This window comes from Pogoniulus pusillus, chromosome 16 (assembly GCF_015220805.1).
Source record: "Pogoniulus pusillus isolate bPogPus1 chromosome 16, bPogPus1.pri, whole genome shotgun sequence".
Lineage (NCBI taxonomy): Eukaryota > Metazoa > Chordata > Aves > Piciformes > Lybiidae > Pogoniulus > Pogoniulus pusillus.
Genome location: NC_087279.1, coordinates 18716056 through 18743637, shown reverse-complemented (window position 1 = coordinate 18743637; position 27582 = coordinate 18716056). Strand labels below are relative to the sequence as shown.

Genomic DNA, 27582 nt, shown 5'->3' with positions numbered 1-27582 from the left:
GTCGAAGTGTTGGCAGCTGCTATGACTTTTGGCACACGATTCTAAAATCTACTGGGTTTTATACAGCTCCAGCAACCAGACTGATGTGATAAATGCAAATTTTCATGTTCTTTCACTTCTGTTCCCACATAGTATTAGGAAAAAAAAGAGATGCAAGAGTTGAATGCCAAAAATGAGAGAAGTGAGAAATTACTCCAGGTCCTGAGCTTGCTAGTCTAAAGAAACAGGGCTTGCAAAGGTCTCAAAAACTTCTTACACAGTTTGTGCAAACAAGCACGTGATGAGGGATAGAGACACTTAGTTCTCCCTGAGGGGAAGCTGTAGCAGAGTTGAAACCATATCAGCCATGAGAAAATCCACCCTGACACTCAACCACAGGTGCAAATCCACCAGGCTCCGTTAGTTCTCGTGCTTATGGAAACACTCGTTTTCCATTTCCTTACTTTGAAGTGATCCCTGGTTAAAGAGGCAGATTCTCAATGTACTAAAGAAAGTCAGCAGCAGAGAGGATGAGAACTCACTTTTTTTTTTCCACAATGACAGATAGCTGAATTATTTAATAACTATAGATTTTTTGCTCAGCTGTTTATAAGATGCTTAACAAATACCAGAAGAAAAGATAAAGTGAATATAAATCAATTCCTCTCTTGGGGCTCATGTCTCCCCCTCTACCTACAGGTTCTCTTCTCCCCCTCTACCTACAGGTTCTCTTCTCCCCCTCTACCTACAGGTTCTCTTCTCCCCCTCTACCTACAGGTTCTCTTCTCCCCCTCTACCTACAGGTTCTCTTCTCCCCCTCTACCTACAGGTTCTCTTCTCCCCCTCTACCTACAGGTTCTCTTCTCCCCCTCTACCTACAGGTTCTCTTCTCCCCCTCTACCTACAGGTTCTCTTCTCCCCCTCTACCTACAGGTTCTCTTCTCCCCCTCTACCTACAGGTTCTCTTCTCCCCCTCTACCTACAGGTTCTCTTCTCCCCCTCTACCTACAGGTTCTCTTCTCCCCCTCTACCTACAGGTTCTCTAGCTGTTCTCTAGCTCTAGTTGCATTAGGAGAGGTTTAGGTTGGATGTTGGGAGGAAGTTCTTTCCTGAGCAGGTGGTCAGGCACTGGAACAGGCTTGCCCAGGGAGGTGGTAGAGTTGCCATCCCTGGAGATGTTTAAAAGGAAAATGGATGTGGTGCTTGAGGCTATGGTCTAATGATGAAGGATGCCAGGGTGAAGGTCGGACTGGATGATCCTGGTGGTCCTTTCCAACCATAGTGATTAGATGTTGTGCTGAGGGATTTGGTTTAGTCAAGGACTTGTCAGTGTGAAACTAATGATTGGACTCAATGAGCTTGAAAGTCTTTTTCAATCTAAGAAATTCTGTGATTCTGTGTCCTCATTCTTCCATGAGGCATAAAGTAGGCAGGGCATGAGCTACTACTGTATACCTAAACCTAAAATTTAGGTAAATCTAAGCCACATTGGCTTCTATGCCAATGCTTCCAAGCCCTATGAGAGGCTGAAGGAGCTGGGGGTGTGCAGCCTGGAGAAGAACAAACTCAGAGGTGATCTCATTGCTGTCTACAACTACTTGAAGGGAGGCTGTAGCCAGCTGGGGGTTGGTCTCTTCTCCCAGGCAACTAGCAACAGAACAAGGAAAAACAGTCTCAAGTTGTGCCAGGGGAGGTATAGGCTGGATGTTAGGAGGAAGTTGTTGGCAGAAAGAGTGATTGGCATTGGAATGGGCTGCCCAGGGAGGTGGTGGAGTTGCTGTTCCTGGGGGAATTGAAGCAAATCCTGGATGAAGCACTTAGTGCCATGGTCTGGTTGATTGGCTAGGGCTGGGTGCTAGGTTGGACTGGCTGATCTTGGAGGTCTCTTCCAACCTGGTTGATTCTATGTTTCTTTCCAGCCCATAAAAAAAAAAAGGAAAGAAAAATTCTGGAGCCTGTTGTTTGTTTTTTCCTTTAACAACATCCTGCAGCAATACACACCAGCACCTGGCAGCACAGACAGGCAAAGATTTGGGGCTGTGTGCTTTGCCCTTTGATTGTAGGAAAGCATCACAGGGCAAATATTTTTAATGGCTAATGCTTTCCATTTCTTTCATTAATCGTCTCATCCTGCAGAGTTATCTTTATCATTGAAATAAAATGATAACAAACCTAGCCATCTGCTTTAAAAGCCTAGGCTGGTCATATTCCCTTAGATTTAAAAGAGGGGGAAAGGCTTTGAAGCAAAGAGGCTCTTAAGGTAATGCCAAACCCCTCCCTGGGAGTGCTGAAACCTTTTAATCACCTAAGGATGGGGAGACAGACCTAGGCTGGGGAGCCCCATGTCAATATTATTCTTCTTATATAACATCTTGCTTTATCTGCTGATTGAATTTGCCTTTTAATTTCCCCCCCCCCCCCTTTCTTTTTGACTGAACTTGTCCCTTGGATGCCAAAAGAGCTTAGTGGTAAATCACAACCCTCCCCAGAAGAAAAGCAAAGCTCACCAGCAAGCAGAAACAAAACACCATCACAGATTGAGATTTGCTGTCTAAAAATAAACAATCATTAACAGCAAACCCAGCAAAGAAGGTACAGCAAGCAGTGGGCACCTTGCTGACAGAAAATTAGGGCTAGCCTGGCAAGAGAGAAGGGCAGAACTCCCTCTCTCTCCCCCACAAATCCAAATCACCTCCTACATAATTTCTCTACCCTCTTGGCAGGGAAAATGTTTTATTGATAAGGCCTATTGATAAGGCCTCTCCTAGGCTTGCAATTACCCCCAAGGGATGAGTGAGATTTGAAGTTGGTCAGCTTGACATCATGTCTAGACGATTTCCTTCATTGGCAAACAGCTGGCACACCTAAGAATGGACCAACAAGTCCATCAACATGCAAAATAGAGCAGGAGAAACTACTAGGGGCTTGTTGGACAGTGAGGAGACTGCACAGAGGTGCTCACCCACCTGCATACCAACATACCTCTTGCACGGGTACAGCTCTGCCCACTGCTGTTGGCTTTGCAGAGTCTGACAGCTCACAAACACTGTCCACGTTTCCTCTGAGCAAACACAAGCACAGCCATGCACACAGCACCAGAGCTGTCCCTGATGCACATTAGTAGTGCCAGTGGGGCAGCTGCCTGCTCCCTGGCACATTTGAGCCCCCACATCAGTCATTTGACAGGGGTGGCTTAAACCATGCTCAGGAGTCCTGTAGGTGGCACCTCCAGCTCTCTGCCCTGTGCCTGTTGCATAGGTAGCTGAGCTACAAGGCAAATCCTTCCCCTGGTGTACATTAGTAGTGCCAGTGTGGCAGCTGCCTGCTCCCCCTCACACTTGAACCCCCACATCAGTCATTTGGCAGGGGTGACTTAAACCATGCTCAAGAGTCCTGTGCATGGCACCTCCAGCTCTCTGCCCTGTGCCTGTTGCATCGGTAGCTGAGCTACAAGGGAAATCCTTCTGCAGTTCACAACCTGATGCTTGAAGGCAAACAGCCTCAGAGTAGATTTTCCTCCAAACACAGCAGTTTTGGCCTAGCCTGCCAAAGCTGGAAGGGCAAGGCACCACATCTGCATTTCAATAAAGCCTACAGAACTCTTTCTAGCAGATCCCTAGGTCCATGACACAGACCTGTAGGTGCCCTCTCACTGCTCCTGCTTGCAGTTGTTGCAAACAACAATTGTTTGCACATGGAAACAGACCTACATTCCTTGCACCACCCTCTTCCAGGGTAAGCTTCCAGTGCTTGTTCCATCAGCCCAGCAGACAGAGCTCTCCAGCTGCTATTCACTGGCATTCATGTGCAGAAGCAAAGGGTGGAGATCTTGAGATTTCCCCAGGACAAACAGGGACTGTGATTGCCTTTGTCATCTTTTAGGCTCACACTATAAAAGCTGTTGTCTGCAGACCAAGCCCATGCCAGCTGAATTGTTGTCTAGGCCAACAAACACCCACAGGATCCAGTCTCTTTTGTGTCTCTCTCTTTGAACTGGGTAGGAATCATCCCAGTGAAAATCTCTGGTATTTTTAGGCCTGAACAGAGCTGACTGAGTGGCTCAGGGCTGGTTCCCTGCTTGCCTCTTGGGAATGGGGCAGGCAAAAGGCAGAGAGGAAAAGGCATGGTCACACCACATTGTTTTGCAGCTGTCCTCAGCTGCCTGAGTACCACAGAGAGCCTGTGGGCACTTTACTGCAGAAATCACAGGATGTCAGGGGCTGGAAGGGACCTCAAAGTTCATCCAGTCCAACCCACCTGCAGAGCAGGATCACCTAGAGCAGATCACACAGAAACTGATCCAGGTGGGTCTTGAACATCTCCTGAGAGGGAGACTCCACAACCTCCTTGGGCAGCCTGTTCCAGGGATCTGTTGCCATCACAGTGAAAAAATTCCTCCTCATGTTTCCATGAAACTTCCTAAGCCTCATTTTCCACCCATTGCCCCTTGTCCTGTCACTGGGTACCACTGAGCAGAGCCTGGCTCCAGCCTCCTAGCTCTCGTCTTTAGAAACATTGATGAGGTCACCTCTGTGTCTCCTCCTCTCCAAGCAGCACAGCCCCAGCTCCCTCAGGCTCTACTCAAAAGAGAGATGTTCCATTCCCTTCATCACCTCTGTGGCTCTGTGCTGGACTCTCTCAAGCAGTTCTATGTCCCTCTTAAACTGGGGGGTCCAAAACTGGGTATATGCCTGAAGAAAGTCAGCCAGCAACAGAACAAGAGGACACAGTCTCAAGTTGGGCAAGGGGAGGTCTAGGCTGGGTGTTGGGAGGAATTTCTTCCCAGAAAGAGTGATTGGCATTGGAATGGGCTGCCCAGGGAGGTGGTGGAGTCGCCGTGCCTGGAGGTGTTCAAGCAAAGCCTGGATGAGGCACTTAGTGCCATGGTCTGGTTGATTGGCTAGAGCTGGGTGCTAGGTTGGACTGGATGATCTTGGAGGTCTCTTCCAACCTGGTTGATTCTATGAACTGGGTTCTTGCACCCTCTAAAAACAGAAATATCCACTTCACCCTTCTAACAGGATTTTCATACTCCCAACCTGCTTGATTCTATGATACCTATAGGAGTTCAAAGGTTCCTCCGAGCCACCTTCACTAAGAAATGGGAATGAAGACCTGAGAACAGCTCTCCTCTGGCCCTAGTTAGCAGCTGGCTGCCTCATCCAGACATCCATCACACAGTGAAACGTGCTAATTGTCTTGATCTGCTCTCCCCAAAACTGCCAACTGTGGCTGGTGCCCACTGTTAGCAAATGTGACCCTCAGCATCTGCTCCCCTCCCTGTGCCTTCCAAGGCGCCGAGCGCTGCAGCCTGCAATTAAGCACCCACTGCCTGGTGGCTTCTAGGCAGATTTGTCATCACCAGCATTTGTTTGGGAATGTTTGTTGGGAAGCATAGGGTGGCAGGGGTCAGTGGATGCTGTTGAGTTGGGCTTTTTTTCCCTCCTGTGCCTGGAGGCCAGAGAGCTTTGTGCATTTTTCAGTATGGTAAACTCAATTAAAAGGAAAAAAAAACACCAACCCCAACAAACCCAAAAGAAACAGCCCCAACATCAGGATAACTTAAAGCAGATGTGAACACAACAAGCCTGAGACCCTTCTGAGCACAAACATGGTCATTTCATTGCCATTCCAAAAGGCTTTTCTGGCAAGCCTCCCCTCCATGTCCTACATTCTTTCATTCCTAGGAAGACAAACAATTCAGAGGGGAGCAGCAAGGCATGTTTTTCATACAAACAGGTTCCCTCAAACAGCTTTTGCCTTTGTGTCACCCCAACACATGCATTCCTCTCTTAAAGGATCTTGCAGGATGATCCAAACAGGTTTTGTCACACCTCTCGTTTAAGGAGTTCAAAGCACTGCACTCAGCCTGTGTGAGCGTCTCACACGGAAGTGTTTTCACCTCTAGGTCCCAACACAAGATCTTCATGGCCCCAAGTTAGAGAGAGAATGTGTGGCCTTAGTGGGTGATACACTCAGAATCCTGGGGGGACTTTTCACTGGTGGAAAAGGAACAGGGCTGGAAGGTAAAGGGGGCCTGATTTAGTGTGAGGTGTCCCTGCCCATGTCAGGGAGGTTGGAAGTAGATGATCTTTGTGGTCCCATCTAACCCTGACTGATTCTATGACTTACTGCTGGCTGGGGACCAATCCTCCACAAAGCAGAATCACAGCAGCATTCCAGTTGGAAATGACTCTCAGCATCACCAAGCCCAAATGATATCCTTGCTCTACAAGGTGCACCCTAATCCATATTCCTAAGCACCACATCCACATGACTTTTAAACACACAACAAAGCAGGTAACTTCATTGCTTCTGTTCATCACCAAAAGGTTTGTGGCTTATGGACCTTATTTTGCCTTCCAGGTCTTTCAAGGGCTCAAACACAGGGACATTTCTGAACAGAAGTGCAGTCTATAACACATTACCTGCTTCACTTGATATCTTAATGCTACCTCTGCTCTATCACACAGTCCAGAAGCAGCCTGGACTGAAGTCACTCATTCCTTCCTTCTTGTTTCTTAGTTTCATGCTTACTTTGCCAGCTACTTTTGACTCCAGCTTTGAGTTTTCTGACTAACTCTGGGATTCTTCTTTTGGCCCTGCTCATGAGCTCTCTGTAGCTCCACATTGCTACACCTCTCTTGATGGGACAAACCAATGGCAAACCTGGGAGCGTTTTGAAATTTCAGAGGTTTGGTTCACAGTGGGTTTTGTGTATTTCCCCATGAGAAAGAACAAATTTTGTCGGTGGAGAGCCACAGGAGATGGGTGAAAAAAAGTCCCAAAATCTATACCTGGGACATTCCACATACAGAGAAGCAAGACTGAGGCAGACTCAGCTTAGAAGATAAGTCTATCTAGAGAAAGCAAACAGACAGCAATAGTAACCTCTCTTTCAAGGTTGTTTGGACATATACTGAGCTGCCTTGGGTGGGCAACTTAAGGGATTTCTTATGCCTTCCAGTTGAATGGCATTTAGATTAATGAAGTAGATGGTAAATAGGAGATGTAATAAGTGCAATAGCAGATACTAAATAATAAACAGTGGAGAATAAAACGCAGGCGAGGAACTTGGAGCACAGCCCTGTGAGGAGAGGCTGAGGGAGCTGGGGGTGTGCAGCCTGCAGAAGAGGAGGCTCAGGGCAGAGCTCATTGCTGTCTACAGCTACCTGAAGGGAGGCTGTAGCCAAGTGGGGGGTGGCCTCTTCTCCCAGACAAGCAGCAACAGAACAAGGGGACACAGTCTCAAGTTGTGCTGGGGGAGGTTTAGGCTGGATAGTTCTTGCCAGAAAAAGTGATTGGCATTGGAATGGACTGCCCAGGGAGGTGGTGGAGTTGCCATCCCTTGGGGTGTTCAAGAAAAGCCTGGATGAGGCACTTAGTGCCATGGTCTGGTTGACTGAGCAGGCCTGGGTGCTAGGTTGGACTGGATGATCTTGGAGGTATCTTCCAACCTGGTTGATTCTATGAACTGAGTTCTTGCATCCTCTAAGAACAGAAATATCTACTTCACCCTCCTAATAGGATTTTCATACTCTCCATGAACATAACATGGGAAAATATGTACAAAACCCATAAATAGATCACTCCAAATCATGATGATGAAAAAAAAAACCCACCCAAATCTTTAAATCCCACTAAATCCCTCTACAGGAATCTTGTATTTCTCACGGCAAGTTCCTTCAGTTAATTCTGCCACCGAGTTAAGGTGCTCAGAGGAGAAATAAAACAAGCTTTGCTTGGGAAATGTTTTTCTTTGGCTGATAGACTTCATGGGACCTGAAAAAGCAAGGCACCAGCACCCCACATCAAGGACAGCTGCATAAACTTCCTGAGCACAAGAAATTAATCATAATAAAAGGCTTTTGATTTTATTTTTGTGGGTTTTTTTAAATACAGTTAGGTACCAAAGATAAAATTGTTATTTCCCAGAATTGTTCCTGTTTGGCATGGATCCTGAATGCTTAGATGAAGAACTTTTATTATTGAGCTTTTTATAACCTCTGCCCTCAAAATCTGGAGAATGGCTTACATGGAAAAGACAGAATGCACTAAAATTGCAGGCATTCCTGGCTTTTGCATTCCCTCACACCAATATTCCTTTCCTCTCCAGCAGCTCACCCCAGGGCCATTCTGATCTAGAGAAGGGTGGCCCTGACCATGGCAGGGGGGTTGGAACTTTGTGGTCCCTTCCAACCCTGACTGATTCTACGACTCCATGCAGGCAGCAGTGGCTGAAGCCTGCTTTTGAGCTGACTTCTGGCTAGTAGGAGCAATTCTGAAGTTGAAGGAGACTGGACTGAGGGAAGTAAATCCCTATATAAACCTATCTGTGTTTGCCTCAACTTGCACAAGATGATAAAGTGCATGCTTCAGGGTTTCAGGCTTTTCCTATATTGAGAGATGTTTCAGATATCCCTGCATGCAGTGCTTTAAAGCTGTTTGCTGCCAGTATTGGTTGTATGTTCTAGGTGGTTCTCCAACACACCACCATAGTTCCATTATGCTGCATGAATGGATAGGAACTCAGAGCACAGGGCTTGTTGTCTGGAACTAGCTCCACAACAACAGACTGAGCCTGAGCATACTACTGCCCAGTCACAGACCAGGCTCTGGTTGAAGGAGATTGGAGAAGGCAGAGGAGAAATGACCTCTTTTTGCCTAAATACAAGATGAACACAAACACCACAGTCACTTTACACCTTTGTTCACCCTCAGTCATCAAGCAATGGGGAAATGAAGCTGAACTAAGAATCAGTAAGTCCTACCCTCTTCAGGCTAGGATCTCACCAGCTAACACAAACACATGCACAGCAGCTGGTCCTGAGGTAGGAGGGATGGGAGAAGTTGCCTTCATCCCCACCTGCCAGAGCTGTGTCCAGTCCCATGCTGTAATTGCATTAGTATTATTTCATCACACACAAATACTACTTTTAACTGCTACTTCATCTCATAAGCTATACAGGCAGAAAATCATTTTTAGGGACACATTTGATCTGTAATTGCCTTTAACACCAAAACCAAACACAAAGCTCTTAAGTGCAAGAGAGGACAGAGATATGTGAGGCTAGAGAAAGAATTGTTCTACAGGGCATGGACTCAGAGGAACAGTCCCTTTGAAATTATTATGCAAATCTGGAGGCTTTTCAGCAGTTTCAGCTAAATCCTTCAGGCTTGTGCACACAGAGAGGTTAATTTGGTTTCAAACAGTGTGGATTAAAAGCAGAACAGTTATTCTCAATTAATTCCCTCTGTGGCTGCTTCTATTTTGGAATAAAAGTGCCTAGCTCTGAACTGAAGCAACTCAGCCCCAACCTGGGTTAAGCTCATTAGGAGTCATAGAATCAACCAGGTTGGAAGAGACCTCCAAGATCATCCAGGCCAACCTAGCACTCAGCCCTGGCCAATCAACTAGACCATGGCACTAAGTGCCTCAGCCAGGCTTTTCTTGAACACCTCCAGGGATGGTGACTCCACCACCTCCCTGGGCAGCCCATTCCAATGCCAGTATCTCTCTCTGCCAACAACTTCCTCCCCTGGCACAACTTGAGACTGTGTCCCCTTGTTCTGTTGCTGCTTGCCTGGCAGATGACACCAATCCCCACCTGACTACAGCCTCCCTTCAGGTAGTTGTAGACAGCAATGAGGTCACCCCTGAGCCTCCTCCTCCTCTTCTTCAGTCAGTCTCTTCCAACCAGCAGTGCTCGTGGAAGCAACTGGTTGAGAACAGTCAGGTATTGCTTTACAGACATTCAAACCTTCACTAGGTCAGAGAAAACACTTGAAATGTGGTGTATTTACTAGGTCAGACCCAGATAGCAATTATATCATTAACAAGTTCAGGATAGTTCTGTTTTCTTCCATGACTCAACTTCTGATCTAACCCAGTGTAATCACTGTAAGAAGCTGACTGCTTGTGCTAGTTTGAGCCTAGGTAGAATGTTTTGGTGAGAACAGGTAGATTACAGGCTGTGGAAAGGAAACAATGGTGGTGTCTACTTCACTCATAGGCTTGCTGAGATGGATAAGAACAAGAACACAAACGTAGATAAGAGAGTTGCTGTCTGGGCTTTGAGCTGAACTTCTCTCTCTAACCTAACCATCTATGTGACTAATCCATCTGCTTCCTCATGCCCCTGGCTGACCCTCCAAGCTACTTTGAGCATAAGGTCAACCTCTTGGGCAAGGTAGAGGGGTGGGAGAAGGTGGAAGGGTGTTTGAGGGCCCCTCCTGAGGACTCAGGTTTCTGGGATGGCTGTTGTGTTTCTGTATTACCTTTTAACTTATATACTTTTGTACATACTGTAAATATCTGCTTGTATATTGTGCTAAGCTGTAAATAATAAGCTTCATTCACTTTCCAGAGCCACTGAATCTAGTCTGGGTGATTTCCAAAGTCTGTGGGGGACAGGGAACACCCAAACCATCACCCCACTGACTTTAGAGGAAGTTTTTTCCAAGAGCTAGAAGGAAAAAAAAATAACATTATCTGACCTTCAGGAGTTATTTAAGACTCACTCCCACAGGAAAGGGTGACAGGACTGACCCTTTACTCCTATGTAACAAGCTTAATAATTTGTGATTTGGGAAAAAAAAAGTTTCAGAGAGGGGAAAACAGTGGAACTTTTCAGTTCCTCCAATTCATTTATGTCTAAGCAGGAATCTGTGTTCAATCTGTTATAACAAGCAGTTAAATGCTTTATGAACTTTTTCTGATGTTGATGTCGACAGGGAGAAATTCAAACACTGCACCAGTCAGGAGGCTAAAAGTGCAGAGGCATCCTGAATGTTGAAGAGCCACATGAAGGGAGCATTTGGGCATAGCTAAGGACAGCTGAGGCTGGAGGCAAAATACCAACAAACTACCTGTGAGTTTGGGGAACTCTTTGGAGAGGACATATGGAAATATCTAGAATCTGGCCACTGGGCTGCAGAGGCCTCAGAGAATCATAGAATCACAGAATTAAACAGGTTGGTTAAGATCTTTGAGATCAAGTCCAACCTATCACCTAACACCTGCTAATTAAGGCATCAAGTGCCTCATCCAGCCTCCTTTTAAACACCTCCGGAGATGGCAACTCTGCCACCTCCTTGGGCAGTCCATTCCAATGCCAATCACTCTCTCTGGCAAGCACTTCTTACTAACACCCAGCCTAAGACTGCCCTGGTGCAGTTAGAAACTGTGTGCCCTTGTCCTGTCACCGGGTGCCTGGGAGGAGAGACCAGCCTCCACCTGGCTACAACCTCCTTTCAGGTAGTTGTGGAGAGCAATGAGGTCTGCCCTGAACCTCCTCTTCTGCAGGTTGCACACCCCCAGCTCCCTCAGCCTCTCCTCACAGGGCTGTGCTCCAGACCACTCACCAGCCTTGGTGCTCCTTTTCTGGACATGTTTTTCCAGCACTTCAACATCTCTTTTGAATTGAGGAGCCCAGAACTGGACACAGCACTCAAGCTGTGGCCTGACCAGTGCTGAGTACAGGGGCAGAAGGAGTTCCCTGGTCCTGCTGGCCACACCATTCCTGATACAGGCCAGGATGCCATTGGCCTTCTTGGCCACCTGGGCACACTGCTGGCTCATCTTCAGCTACTATCTACCAGTGCACCTAGGTCCCTCTCTGCCTGTCTGCTGTCCATCCACTCTATCTCCAGCCTGTAACACTGCTTGGGGTTATGGACAAAGTGCAGAACTCCACACTTGGACTTGTTAAAAATTCATGGCATTGGACTGTGCCCATTTCTCCAGCCTGTCCAGGTCCTCTGCAAAGCCCTCCTATCTGCTAACAGATCAACACATGCTCCCATCAGAGCATGTGCAGAGAAACCTCTGCTTCCACACCTGTCTTCTGCTCAGGAGTGCAGCCTGCACAGGCTGAGTGCAAACCTGTGCTTCTATAGATCACCAGTTCCCCCATTGTAGAACACAACCAGCTAGAAAAGCAAGCATGGCAACTCTTTGAATGCTTATGACAACCTGCCAGGGCAGACTAAGACAGAAAATAAAGGAAAATCTAGGATGGAGTATCTGCTCCTATAGCAACTCATCTAGATGGAGCCCAGAAAAAAATAAGGCAGAAAATAAAGGAAAATCATCTAGGATGGAATACCTGCTCCTGTAGCAACTCATTTAGATGAAGTCCAGCAAAAAATAAGGCAGAAAATAAAGGAAAATCATCTAGGATGGAATATCTGCTTCTGTAGCAACTCATTTAGGTGAAGCCCAGCAAAACATCTTCCTCCTCCTGCCCTGCAGGAAGAACTTTCATCCACCAAATTCACATCCCACTCTCAACACAAATCCTTCTTTTTCATCAGGCCTAAACTATGCCTTGCTCAAACAGAGCTCAGAGAGGTCAATCCTGAAAATCACCTTTACAAATCTTTGTGTAGTAGATGAAAAAAAAGAAGGAATTGATTGCCTGACTGGGAAAAAAAAAAAGTGAGCAGTAATGATGAGATTTTAAGCCTGGAAGTTTGAGGCCAAAGCACTTTTCAAGTTTCTGCTGGGATGGTCTTGCTGCTATGTCCTATTTTGGGGTTGTTAATAATACACATCAATTTGTGGGCCTCTCAGATTAGGTTAATAGGTAAAGTAATTTGATCGACCAAATTAAGATCTTTGGGCAGTAGGCACCATATAAACATCAGTACCATCAGTCCTTGTTCTTTACTGCTTGTGAAGCAGAGCAGGGCACAGAGAGTAGGGCAAGCAGGGCATGTCACTGGGCTGCAAGTGGGCAGAGATGCCAAGCTATAAATATGCTGCTATATTTTCACAGTTGTTATGGCAAAGTCAGGATGGTGGTTGTGATGCTGGCACATTGCTGGGGCTGTTTTCTAATTATAATTAGATTCTGTTGCTTTTCCAGTGTCATTATCAGAGCCACAGTCATGTGTGCTTGCTTTTAAATGCTACTGGCCCTACTAATTATTCTGAGCCACAAGGGAACTCCAGAGGTGGGGGGGAAATAATTCCAGTCCCAGGAGCGCCTCCTTTCGCTGGCAGCCAGTGGGTTCTGCTGCCTGATACCATCGTGGGCTCTGTTCTCTCTCTAATACCATCATGGTTGACAGCTAAGACATGATGGAAGATGCTGTGACTGATTTTCCAGTGGCACCCCTCCAATAAACACCCCTCCAGCAGCTCACCTCAGGGGGTGCTGGCAGTCTCTCTGCAGATGCTCTTGCCTTGCCCTTGCTGCTTACTCCTATGTGCCCTCATGTCTGTAGGCTTTTTTTTTTTGGCACCTGTGGTTTCAGGAGGCAGGATTTGAAAGCAAATGCACTGGAACATTTTCCCAATCCAAAAATAAATGACACCTGTCATTATAAAATGACTTGCTGAAGAAGCCACGCTTGAATGACCATGCCTCATCAGAGCGTCTGATGCTCTGTGCTGTTATTGCTTGCAGTGCCCTCGCTCTGCGTGCCACAAATGCCACTACAGGAACCTTCCCAAACAAACTGCAAGGAGCTGTGCCCAGGAAACCAGGACTCTGACCTTAGTGGGTGAACCAGAAAGATTCCAGATGAAAGCACTAGAGGACTGAGCAGAGCAGTTCTCCATCTATAAATCCCCAGGAAAGTGGAATTAGACGATTGGACTTGACAGCTAGGGAGAACTACACTCTGTGTGTTTAATCTTCCTTGTAGGATAAACACAACCAAGATGAGGGCAGGAGACAGCCAGCCACACTAACACAATACTTCAGGATTTGGGGGGGGTGTGGGTGTGAAATTTTATGCTATCAAAGGCATTTCTGACATAAATACTAGGAAGAAAACAGAGATGGTTCTGTAGGAGTGTATGAACACTGCCAGGAGCCTCAGGCAGATGTGGCACTGCTCTGCCTGATTAGGTTTTGCTGATGCTCAGGTACCTCATGGTGGGATTCATCTCCTTGCTATCAAGCCATCAGGTTCCAAATGCTGCATCCTAGTCATTCCTAGGATGCCTCCTGCACAGTGCAATGGACTCTGCAACTGAAATGTGAAGACTCATGGTCCATCAGACCCTGGAAAGGCCACTGCCTTCATAAAGATGTGCCTTTGGAGTTGATGCATTCCTTTTGTTTGGATGTGAATCAATTTTTGGAACTTCTGAGAGAAAAAGTCAAGATCACAGAACCTTAGAGGTTGGAAGGGACCTCCAGAAATCATTGAGTCCAAGCCTTCTGCAACATCATTCAGTTTGGCTTTTGGCAGCTACAGGCTCCTCTTTACACAGTGACTCTGGGTGTCAGTGAAGGAACTGACTCTTGCATGCAAATTTCCAGAAGTATTTGGGGGGTCCCATAGTTATACTGCTTTTATGTCCAGAAAACAAGGTATTGGTGCCTAGCACAGGACTTCCTTTGCTCAGCATCAAGTCCTGAGACAGTTTTCCTTTTAATCTATAGCTCTTTCCCCTTCTGATGAAGATTGCTTTCAAACATTTTTAGATTGGTTTAAAGACACATTTTAATCATCTTGTGGAGCTAGGCCATGCATACTTAGCTCCATTAAGCTTACTTTATTTAGCTGCTATAGTGCAAGGTGAGATGCTCCCATCAAATAAATCTTCTGCCTGAACAATTACCCTCAACCCAAGGGGGTCAATCACCTCACTATGTCTGAACAATTACCCTCAACCCAAGGGGGTCAATCACTTCTGCAGCCCAAAGTTCTGCACAGGTGTGTGCAGGAGAGGGTGTTGGAAGAGAGCAGCGCTGCTATGAGGACAGACTGCAAGAGTTGGGGCTATGCAGTCTGGAGAAGAGGAGGCTCCCAGGTGATCTTCTTGTGGCCTTCCAGTATCTGAAGGGGGCCTACAAAAAAGCTAGGGAGAGACTTCTTAGGCTATCAGGGAGTGCCAGGACTAGGGGGAATGGAGCAAAGCTGGAGGTGCAGAGATTCAGCTTAGATGTGAGGAGGAAGTTGCTCAGCATGAGAATGGCAAGAGCTTGGAGTGAGTTGCCCAGGGAGGTGGCTGAGGCCCCATCCCTGGAGGTGTTTAAGGCCAGGCTGGATGAGGCTGTGGCCAGTCTGCTCTAGGGTAGGGTGTCCCTGCCCATGGCAGGGGAGTTGGCACTAGATGATCCTTGTGGTCCCTTCCAACCCTGACTGATTCCATGATTCTATAATCTCACCTCACTTTGCAGCTTGGAAATATTGGGAGGCAATCCAAAAGAATTCTTTTTTGCTTTTAAGAACATTCTATTCATTCTCTAAATCAGGAAAGCTAATTAGCCTGGCTGCTCTGACAGTATTTTCTCTTGGGAAAAAAAGAATTGCACCCTTCCAACAATCAGAACTTTTTCATCCTGCTGCCAAATGCATTTCACTGAATTAATACTGGTGGACTGAAAAGGCTTTCTTCTTTGCTTCAGCCTTGTCTCCCAGGATAAATCTTCTTGGAATTCTCTTTATATTTTGAGCATTTAAAAGAACATTCAAAAGCACAATAATGACTATGTGAGAATATTGCCTTCTCATTAGCAAAATTTACTACACATTTTCCTCCATTGTTACCAGTACAGTTCCAGCAGTGTTAACAATGGGAACCCTAAAGCAAATGGTCTGGCACCAGCACTTGTCATCTAACCGTGGCTGGTTAAAAAATGTGTTTGAAAAGTGGGGGTTTGGGTTGTTGGCTTGTTGTTTTTTTTCCAATGTGCTTGTTTTGAATAAGCATTTCAAAAAAATATATATATCTATGTACATCTAAACTAACCCAAATATATATGTACACAAAAATAAACCCATATATATACACACAAAAATAAACCCAAATACAGATATATAAAAAAAACCCCAGATATTTAAAAAATAAACTCAAATACAGATATATAAAAAATAAACTCAAATACAGATATATAAAAAATAAACTCAAATACAGATATATAAAAAATAAACCCATATATATAAAAATAAGCACAAGTAGAATCATAGAATCAAGCAGGTTGGAAGAGACCTCCAAGATCATCCAGTCCAAGCTATTCCCCAGCCCTAGCCAGTCAACTAGACCACGGCACTAAGTGCCTCATCCAGTCTTTTACTGAACACCTCCAGGGAAGGTGACTTCACCACCTCCCTGGGCAGCCCATTCCAATGTCAAATCACTTTCTCTGTGAAGAACTTCCTCCTAACATCCAGCCTATATAAATAAACCCAAATATATATATAAAAAATAAACCCTATATATATATATATATATATATATATCAAAACCCCAAACATATATATAAATAAACCCAAACATATATATAAAAAAATAACCCCAAATATATATAAATAAACCCATATACATATATATTTAAAAAAATTAAAAATAAATTCAAATAGATATATAAAAAACCCAACTAGATATATAAAAAACACTCCAATATATATTAAAAAAAAAATCTCCCTTAAACCCCCCAAATATAGATATATATTTCCCTTAAACCCCCCAAATATAGATATATGTATTTCCCTTAAACCCCCCAAATATAGATATATGTATTTCCCTTAAACCCCCCAAATATAGATATATGTATTTCCCTTAAACCCCCCAAATATAGATATATGTATTTCCCTTAAACCCCCCCAAATATAGATATATGTATTTCCCTTAAACCCCCCCAAATATAGATATATATATCTCTAAACCCCCCCCGAATATACACATATCTACCTGTATCTCTCTAAACCCCCCCCGAATATACACATATCTACCTGTATCTCTCTAAACCCCCCCCGAATATACACATATCTACCTGTATGTCTCTAAACCCCCCCCCGAATATACATATCTACCTGCATCTCTAAACCCCCCCCAATATGTATCTCTCTCCATCTCTAAACCCCCCCAAATATGTATCTCTCTCCATCTCTAAACCCCCCCAAATATGTATCTCTCTCCATCTCTAAACCCCCCCAAATATGTATCTCTCTCCATCTCTAAACCCCCCCAAATATGTATCTCTCTCCATCTCTAAACCCCCCCAAATATGTATCTCTCTCCATCTCTAAACCCCCCCAAATATGTATCTCTCTCCATCTCTAAACCCCCCCAAATATGTATCTCTCTCCATCTCTAAACCCCCCCAAATATGTATCTCTCTCCATCTCTAAACCCCCCCAAATATGTATCTCTCTCCATCTCTAAACCCCCCCAAATATGTATCTCTCTCCATCTCTAAACCCCCCCAAATATGTATCTCTCTCCATCTCTAAACCCCCCCAAATATGTATCTCTCTCCATCTCTAAACCCCCCCAAATATGTATCTCTCTCCATCTCTAAACCCCCCAAATATGTATCTCTCTCCATCTCTAAACCCCCCCAAATCTCTCCCCCTCCCTAAAACCCCCCCAAATCTCTCTCTCTCCCCCCCAAATATCTATCTATCTCTAAACCCCCCCCAAATATATGTATCTATCTACCTCCCTCTAAAACCCCCCCAAACATCCATCCATCCATCTATCTACCTCCCTCTAAAACCCCCCCAAACATCCATCCATCCATCTCCCTCCCTCTAAAACCCCCCCAAACATCCATCCATCCATCCATCTACCTCCCTCTAAAACCCCCCCAAACATCCATCCATCCATCTATCTACCTCCCTCTAAAACCCCCCCAAACATCCATCCATCCATCTATCTACCTCCCTCTAAAACCCCCCCAAACATCCATCCATCCATCTACCTCCCTCTAAAACCCCCCCAAACATCCATCCATCCATCCATCTCCCTCCCTCTAAAACCCCCCCAAACATCCATCCATCCATCTACCTCCCTCTAAAACCCCCCCAAACATCCATCCATCCATCTATCTACCTCTAAAACCCCCCCAAATATCCATCCATCCATCTATCTATCTATCTACCTCTAAAACCCCCCCAAATATCCATCCATCCATCTATCTATCTACCTCTAAAACCCCCCCAAATATCCATCCATCCATCTATCTATCTACCTCTGAAACCCCCCCAAATATCCATCCATCCATCTATCTATCTACCTCTAAAACCCCCCCAAATATCCATCCATCCATCCATCTATCTACCTCTAAAACCCCCCCAAATATCCATCCATCCATCTATCTATCTACCTCTAAAACCCCCCCAAATATCCATCCATCCATCCATCTACCTACCTCTAAAACCCCCCCAAATATCCATCCATCCATCCATCTACCTACCTTCAGAGAGGGATCTGGGGGTACTGATTGATACCCGCCTGAACATGAGCCAGCAGTGTGCCCAGGTGGCCAAGAGAGCCAGTGGCATCCTGGCCTGCATCAGGAATGGTGTGGCCAGCAGGAGCAGGGAGGTCATTCTGCCCCTGTACTCTGCACTGGTCAGACCACACCTCGAGTACTGCGTTCAGTTCTGGGCCCCCCAGTTTAGGAGGGACATTGAGATGCTTGAGCGTGTCCAGAGAAGGGCGACGAGGCTGGTGAGAGGCCTTGAGCACAAGCCCTATGAGGAGAGGCTTAGGGAGCTGGGGTTGTTTAGCCTGGAGAAGAGGAGGCTCAGGGGTGACCTTATTGCTGTCTACAACTACCTGAAGGGTGGTTGTGGCCAGGGGGAGGTTGCTCTCTTCTCTCAGGTGGCCAGCACCAGAACGAGAGGACACAGCCTCAGGCTGCGCCAGGGGAGATTTCGGCTCGAGGTGAGGAGAAAGTTCTTCACTGAGAGAGTCATTGGACACTGGAATGGGCTACCTGGGGAGGTGGTGGAGTCGTCGTCCCTGGGGCACTTCAAGGCAAGGTTGGATGTGGCACTTGGTGCCATGGTCTAGCCTTGGGCACTGTGGTAAAGGGTTGGACTTGATGATCTGTGAGGTCTCTTCCAACCTTGGTGATACTGTGATCTACCTCTAAACCCCCCCCAAATATCTATATCTCTAAAAAAACCCCCCCAAATATGTATATATCTCTAAAAAAAACCCCCCCAAATATGTATATATCTCTAAAAAAACCCCCCCAAATATGTATATATCTCTAAAAAAACCCCCCCAAATATGTATATATCTCTAAAAAAACCCCCCCAAATATGTATATATCTCTAAAAAAACCCCCCCAAATATGTATATATCTCTAAAAAAACCCCCCCAAATATGTATATATCTCTAAAAAAACCCCCCCAAATATGTATATATCTCTAAAAAAACCCCCCCAAATATGTATATATCTCTAAAAAAACCCCCCCAAATATGTATATATCTCTAAAAAAACCCCCCCAAATATGTATATATCTCTAAAAAAACCCCCCCAAATATGTATATATCTCTAAAAAAACCCCCCCAAATATGTATATATCTCTAAAAAAACCCCCCCAAATATGTATATATCTCTAAAAAAACCCCCCCAAATATGTATATATCTCTAAAAAAACCCCCCCAAATATGTATATATCTCTAAAAAAACCCCCCCAAATATGTATATATCTCTAAAAAAACCCCCCCAAATATGTATATATCTCTAAAAAAACCCCCCCAAATATGTATATATCTCTAAAAAAACCCCCCCAAATATGTATATATCTCTAAAAAAACCCCCCCAAATATGTATATATCTCTAAAAAAACCCCCCCAAATATGTATATATCTCTAAAAAAACCCCCCCAAATATGTATATATCTCTAAAAAAAACCCCCCCAAATATGTATATATCTCTAAAAAAACCCCCCCAAATATGTATATATCTCTAAAAAAACCCCCCCAAATATGTATATATCTCTAAAAAAACCCCCCCAAATATGTATATATCTCTAAAAAAACCCCCCCAAATATGTATGTATCTATCAAACCCCCCCCCCCCCAAATATGTATGTATCTATCAAACCCCCCCCCCCAAATATGTATGTATCTATCAAAACCCCCCCCAAATATGTATGTATCTATCAAAACCCCCCCCAAATATGTATGTATCTATCAAAACCCCCCCCAAATATGTATGTATCTATCAAAACCCCCCCCAAATATATATGTATCTATCAAAACCCCCCCCAAATATATATGTATCTATCAAAACCCCCCCCAAATATATATATATCTATCAAAACCCCCCCCAAATATATATATATCTATCAAAACCCCCCCCAAATATATATATATCTATCAAACCCCCCCCCAAATATATATATATCTATCAAACCCCCCCCCAAATATATATATATCTATCAAAACCCCCCCCAAATATATATATATCTATCAAAACCCCCCCCCAAATATATATATATCTATCAAAACCCCCCCCAAATATATATATATCTATCAAAACCCCCCCCAAATATATATATATCTATCAAACCCCCCCCCAAATATATATATATCTATCAAACCCCCCCCCAAATATATATATATCTATCAAACCCCCCCCCAAATATATTTATATCTATCAAACCCCCCCCCAAATATATATATATCTATCAAACCCCCCCCCAAATATATATATATCTATCAAACCCCCCCCCAAATATATATATATCTATCAAACCCCCCCCAAATATATATATATCTATCAAACCCCCCCCCAAATATATATATATCTATCAAACCCCCCCCCAAATATATATATATCTATCAAACCCCCCCCCAAATATATATATATCTATCAAAACCCCCCCAAATATATATATATCTATCAAACCCCCCCCAAATATATATATATCTATCAAACCCCCCCCCAAATATATATATATCTATCAAAACCCCCCCCAAATATATATATATCTATCAAAACCCCCCCCAAATATATATATATCTATCAAAACCCCCCCCAAATATATATATATCTATCAAAACCCCCCCCAAATATATATATATCTATCAAAACCCCCCCCAAATATATATATATCTATCAAAACCCCCCCCAAATATATATATATCTATCAAAACCCCCCCCAAATATATATATATCTATCAAAACCCCCCCCAAATATATATATATATCTATCAAAACCCCCCCCAAATATATATATATATCTATCAAAACCCCCCCCAAATATATATATATATCTATCAAAACCCCCCCCAAATATATATATATCTATCAAAACCCCCCCCAAATATATATATATCTATCAAAACCCCCCCCAAATATATATATATCTATCAAAACCCCCCCCAAATATATATATATCTATAAACACCCCCCCAAATATATATATATCTATCAAAACCCCCCCCAAATATATATATATCTATCAAAACCCCCCCCAAATATATATATATCTATCAAAACCCCCCCAAATATATATATATCTATCAAAACCCCCCCAAATATATATATATCTATCAAAACCCCCCCCAAATATATATATATCTATCAAAACCCCCCCCAAATATATATATATCTATCAAAACCCCCCCCAAATATATATATATCTATCAAAACCCCCCCCAAATATATATATATCTATCAAAACCCCCCCCAAATATATATATATCTATCAAAACCCCCCCCAAATATATATATATCTATCAAAACCCCCCCCAAATATATATATATCTATCAAAACCCCCCCCAAATATATATATATCTATCAAAACCCCCCCAAATATATATATATCTATCAAAACCCCCCCCAAATATATATATCTATCAAAACCCCCCCCAAATATATATATATCTATCAAAACCCCCCCCAAATATATATATATCTATCAAAACCCCCCCCAAATATATATATCTATCAAAACCCCCCCCAAATATATATATATCTATCAAAACCCCCCCCAAATATATATATCTATCAAAACCCCCCCCAAATATATATATATATCAAAACCCCCCCAAATATATAAATATATATATATATATCAAAACCCCCCCAAATATATATATATATCAAAACCCCCCCCAAATATATATATATATCAAAACCCCCCCCAAATATATATATATATCAAACCCCCCCCAAATATATATATATATCAAACCCCCCCAAATATATATATATATATCAAAACCCCCCAAATATATATATATATATCAAAACCCCCCCAAATATATATATATATATCAAAACCCCCCCCAAATATATATATATATATCAAAACCCCCCCCAAATATATATATATTAAAAAAAAAACCCAAATATATATATATTAAAAAAACCCCAAATATATATATATTAAAAAAACCCCAAATATATATATATTAAAAAAACCCCAAATATATATATATTAAAAAAACCCCAAATATATATATATTAAAAAAACCCCAAATATATATATATTAAAAAAACCCCAAATATATATATATTAAAAAAACCCCAAATATATATATATTAAAAAAACCCCAAATATATATATATTAAAAAAACCCCAAATATATATATATTAAAAAAACCCCAAATATATATATTAAAAAAACCCCAAATATATATATTAAAAAAACCCCAAATATATATATATTAAAAAAAACCCAAATATATATATTAAAAAAACCCCAAATATATATATTAAAAATAAAGCCAAATATATATATATATATAAAAGCCCATAGATATAAAGAAATAAACCCACATATATATATATATGTAATACCCCCAAATCCAATTTCATTTTAATCAGGAAGACACTGTGCTTTTTCCATGCCTTTTTAACCCTATGGGGTGAATTAAAGGAAGCAGGTACCCCATTACCTGCCCTTCTCTTGACTGGGAGGAGGAAGCTAACCAAAAAAAGCTCAGGAGGGTAAGATTCTCTTTAGCAGAATGGAATTAAGCAGCTGCTTTTTAATTCAAAATTTCTAACAACATGAAAGAAAGAAAAAGAAAGGGATAACCCTTCTGATGTCTTCAAACAATTTATTCTGGTGTATGTCTCTCTTCTTTGTAGCAGAGATCAGTGTCAGTGCAACACAGCTCATCTCCACAGCAGTGTGCAGGCAAGTTCTCAAGTTTCCACAAAGCATTCACCACTACAGGTAAAGAGACCTCACCTTAGATCCAACAATCACGGGAAATGTTCAAATAGTGTTTCTAGCACTGATGGATGAAATGTAGCAACAAAGCTCTGCTGGAATTCAGAATGGTCCCCTCTGATAGTAAAACTGATGTACAAGAGCTGCTTCCATTCATTGGAAACTACTGTTCTCCCCTCCCCCCCCTTTTGTAATTACTTAGATCTCCTTTTTTACCACAGATCTTAGCTGTAACTAAAACACACCAAAAGCACACGCTCTGAAATCCTTCACTTGTGCCTTCCTATAGCCATGGAAACAGAGTTTTGCATGCCCAGAGCAAGGCAAGGTGGATTTGTTGCTTGGTGTATTTTTCCCCCTTGCAATCTGTCAGAGAGCCTGTTTGGTTCTTGTGAATATAGAAGTAAAGATCCTGAATTGAGGCATTTTTAATTGCAACTCAGACCAAAGGTGACACTTGGGCATGACCTGAACTTGACCAGCTACCCTTAGTGAACTGGTTTTTGTAGTGTTCTTATAAGGAATTTAAGTCATCAGCTGTTAATACTTCTGCCAACCTACTGCTTCCTTCCTGGTGTTAGACAAGGATTCAGAGGACCCAGTTAATACTCACAGCTCTATCCAATTTAAGAAGAGGATTTGGAGCTCAGTCAGGTTGCTTATTGGCTGTTTCTGAACCTGAGCTGGGACTAAACTGTGTTAGAACCTTGCATTGGGTCAGTCCAAAATAACCCACGATACAGCAGCACACCTGAACAGAAGCCCTGCTCTGCTTCCCATTTAATGCTCTGCCTTCCCAGTGGTCCTGCGCCTGCATTTGCACAAGAGCTAACCCAATGCCAACGCAGCCCTTGTTTTCCTCTTGATGCTGGCACAAAGTGATATTATTAATAGTTTGTGATCTACTGGGCCTTTCAGCTGAGGATTTCTCTCAAAGCATTTTAAGAGCCTGAATCAATTTTCAAAACACTCCTGTGTAATACTATCCCCATTTTACTGGAAGGAAAACTACGGCAGTGGGAGGTAATTTTCCCAAGGGTTCATTGGTAGAGTCAGAAATAGAGTCCTGGACTCACACTCCAAATATAGCCTACATTCTCATCCCGTGGCTGAAAACTGAATGCAGGAGTCCCCCTTTCAATGCTAAGCACACCTTCTGCCTGGTGGTTTATGCTTCTGAAACGGCTGCCTGTTGCCATGGGAACTGCAGTTCAGATGCTGCACCAGATTTGCTTCAGTTACATCAAAGCAAATCTTGAGCAAATTCATTGAAATTAATAGAGTTGCCTCAGATTTACATTGGGGAGGGAGGATATAGAGCAGAACCAGTCCTGTAGCAACTCAGCAATCTAGGCCAGAGAGAAAAACTGGGCTGGCACAATTAGTGCCCCCCACAGTCATGTCACTTTGTGTGCAGGGAGAGGTGGAAGCTGGCACTGGGAGAGGAAGAGTATGGTATACTACAAGGAAGGAACATATCTAATGTTTGGGGGTTGGTGACCCCACACTTGTGCTAACACTAAGTCTAATTTGAGATTAACTTCTCCTATGATCCTGTGTCCAAAGCTGAGGAAGGAGCTTCACACAGTTCACAAAGACATTGCAAATACCCTCCTATAAAGCTCAGTCTCACACTGGCAGAGGATATGTTGTTCATGTTGCTGGACATCAAACACTTTAATCTACTGTTATTTAACCCCACGAATTAGCATTCAAACTTTACAAGCAGCCAGCCAAGCAGATTAGATGGTTGCTGACAACCCGAGGGAAACCCTTTGGATCAAGTAGATTCAGTACCCAAGGGTGGTGTTATCACCATGGCAAAGCTGATGCACGTTTTCTGAAGGGAGACTTCTGAATACCTAAGCAAGAGATGGGAAGCCTAGAAGCAGCAAGGCATCATGAGCACCATCTGCTGTTCCTTACAGCACAAAAACCTGCAGAGCTTTCATATCTTACACTGCAAACGAGGAGCACCTAGCAGTGCCCCTGGACAATGGCAGGACTCAGCACCCAATATGGATAAATGCATCCATTATTCCAAGGCAACAGTTCAAGACTGACCCTTGCATTTTCCCAAGATGAAGCAAGGATTGCCTTTGGAAGCAGCACCGATGAGGCTAAACATTTTGGCCCCATAGCATAGTTACCCTGCTAAACGTGCTGGAGCTGGATTGGGGTTGCATAGGACCAGATAGGCAAATTTGTGGACACATTTCAAAGGTTGCAGTGGATCCTGCAGAACAAACTTTATTCTTTTGCCTACTTCAGAATAACAGATCAATGCTCCGATTCAGTGCCTCCTCATCCACTAAGATTTGGATTAGTCTCATTGTTTTATCATAAGCCTGACCTCAGGTCCAAGCTTTTAAAGAAACCCCCACCACAAGAGACCATGACCTTCAGGCTGAGGGTCCAAGTTGAGCCACATTAGCTGCTGGAACTCTTATCAAGCAAAACATGAATCAGAAAACCAACCTCGCTGGAAGACACCTCCAAGCTCATGCAGTCAGTCCAACCTAGCACCCAGCCCTAGCCAATCAACCAGACCATGGCTCTAAGTGCCTCATCCAGGCTTTGCTTGAACACCTCCAGGGACAGCGACTCCACCACCTCTCTGGGCAGCCCATTCCAATGCCAATCACTCTCTCTGGCAACAATTTCCTCCTAACATCCAGCCTAGACCTCCTCTGGCACAACCTGAGATGGTGTCCCCTGGTTCTGTTGCTGTTAACCTGGCAGAAGAGACCAAGCCCAAAGTCAGAAATGCACAGCACATTGCGATATTTAAGTCCCTAATTACCTCTCCTCAGCAACAAGACAGATTCACAAGGCAGAAACATCTACAGACAAAGCAGGTCCTAACTGCACAATTATGCCAACACTTAAGAGCCCTGAAAGAAGAGCAGAAGGAAATGACCTCAGCTCCAGCAGGAAAACTCACACACAGAAAAAAAAGCTGTTTGGTTATCATGTTCTTCAGCATGGCTCTGTCTTGCCAGAGCTGGTAAAATAACAGTCACCAGAGCTATTTGCTTTGAGAACCCAAAGGGTCTTTCTCTCCACCAAGACAAAAACATCCTGTCCTGTCCCCTCGGTCCCAGTGCACAAACTGTGCCCATCTACAGAACGGCCTTACCTTGCTCCTGTGCCATGCAGCAGAGAACCTTCAGCCAGCCGAGAGCTGCCAAGCCAAGTGCACACTGTGACCCAGCATGGGCAGAGCTAAGCCAGGTGCTACTCAGACAGGCCTTTAGGCTGCTCAGAAGACACTCCCTCCTCGTGAAAACATAGGCTCAGGTGAATTAAATTCAGTCTGATCTGAGTGCTCGATAGAAGAGACCAGAACAGAACACAGGTGAATCTAATCAACCAGATTGGAAGAGAGCTCCAAGCTCATGCAGCCCAACCTAGCACCCAGCCCTAGCCAGTCAACTAGACCATGGCACTAAGTGCCTCAGCCAGGCTTTGCTTGAACACCTCCAGGGATGGCAACTCCACCACCTCCCTGGGCAGCCCATTCCAATGCCAATCACTCTCTCTGTGAAGAACATCCAGCCTAGACCTCCCTTTGCACTTCCAGGTCCCTTTCTGCCTGGCTGCTCCCCAGCCACTCTGTCCCCAGCCTGTAGTGCTGCTTGGGGTTGTTGTGGCCAACAGATAACACAGAAATTAAGCCTCTATGTTGAAAATATTTCCAGTTTCTTAGCTCCATTACTTGGGAAAATAAGCATCCAAATTTCCTTCTTTTTTTTTGGTAGTTTTCAAGGTTAAAATATTGGGAAAATAGCTTGGAAAAGCTACCTAATATTGGATTGGTTTATAGACTGAGAATTTCTGCTCTTAAAAACAAATGAGTGATTTTTTTTTTATGTCCAGGTCATTGCATTTGTAAAGGGCCAGTATATATGATCTAAATTCTTGAGGTCAGTCATGTTAACAGATGCCATGAGACAGCAATATCTGTTCCTGTAGGGTAAGGGCAGCAAGCCAACTTCTCCCCTTAAGTTAGAGCACATTAATTTTCAACATAGCCCTCATGGAGATTTATAGTTAGAGAATGGAGACTCTCCACTGACTCAGGAAAACTCACTGCTCTTTACAACTACCACAATTTGAACGGTGACAAGGAAAGACAAAACAAAGTTCTCAAGATTTGAGTTAGCTGCTCTTTGCCAGGAGTTCAGGAACTAGGCAGCCACACTAATATTGAAGTCCACTTTGTAAACAGCTGCTTGGAAAAGGACATTAGTAAAAATGTCCTTTTTCTAGGTCTGCTGGAAACAAAGAATAGGTATTCTTACTCACAGATGACCCAACGTGCCCAGACCTCAGAGATTTTGAAAGAGAAATATTTGAGGATGACTGTCACCAAGGTTTCCAGAGTGAGCTTGTGCCCAATGTGCTCTTTTTCACAGACATAACTCTGCTGTAAGCCACAGGCAGTAGCACTACACATTGCAAGCTCAAGAATGGCAATGCAAATCCCTTAGAATTCTGTTTCATCAGTAACTTTGGAAACAGAAGAATACTGCAGCAGGGTAGAGAGAGTGACAAAGTAACACCCAAACCAGAGTTTTCTAATCCTAGCCTCCCAGGCATCCCTCTGAGCATGAGCCTACAACAGGATACTTTACTGGACATCATCCTCCAGCCCCTCATGGCTGCCTGCAGAAGCTGAAACCCAGTGTAAGCATAGCAATAATTG

The 27582-nt window shown here is 43.7% G+C and overlaps 1 protein-coding gene across 5 annotated transcripts in view; it reads right to left on the bottom strand.

Moving 5' to 3' along the window:
- Positions 1-26104, bottom strand: part of SLC6A6 (solute carrier family 6 member 6) — a 277866-nt gene extending 251762 nt beyond the window's left edge. For all 5 annotated transcript variants that reach the window (XM_064156876.1, XM_064156879.1, XM_064156882.1 and 2 more), the window contains exon 1: positions 26014-26104. The gene's annotated coding sequence lies outside the window, so the exon portion shown is untranslated. The remainder of the gene's footprint in view (positions 1-26013) is intronic.
- Positions 26105-27582: the final 1478 nt, after the last annotated feature.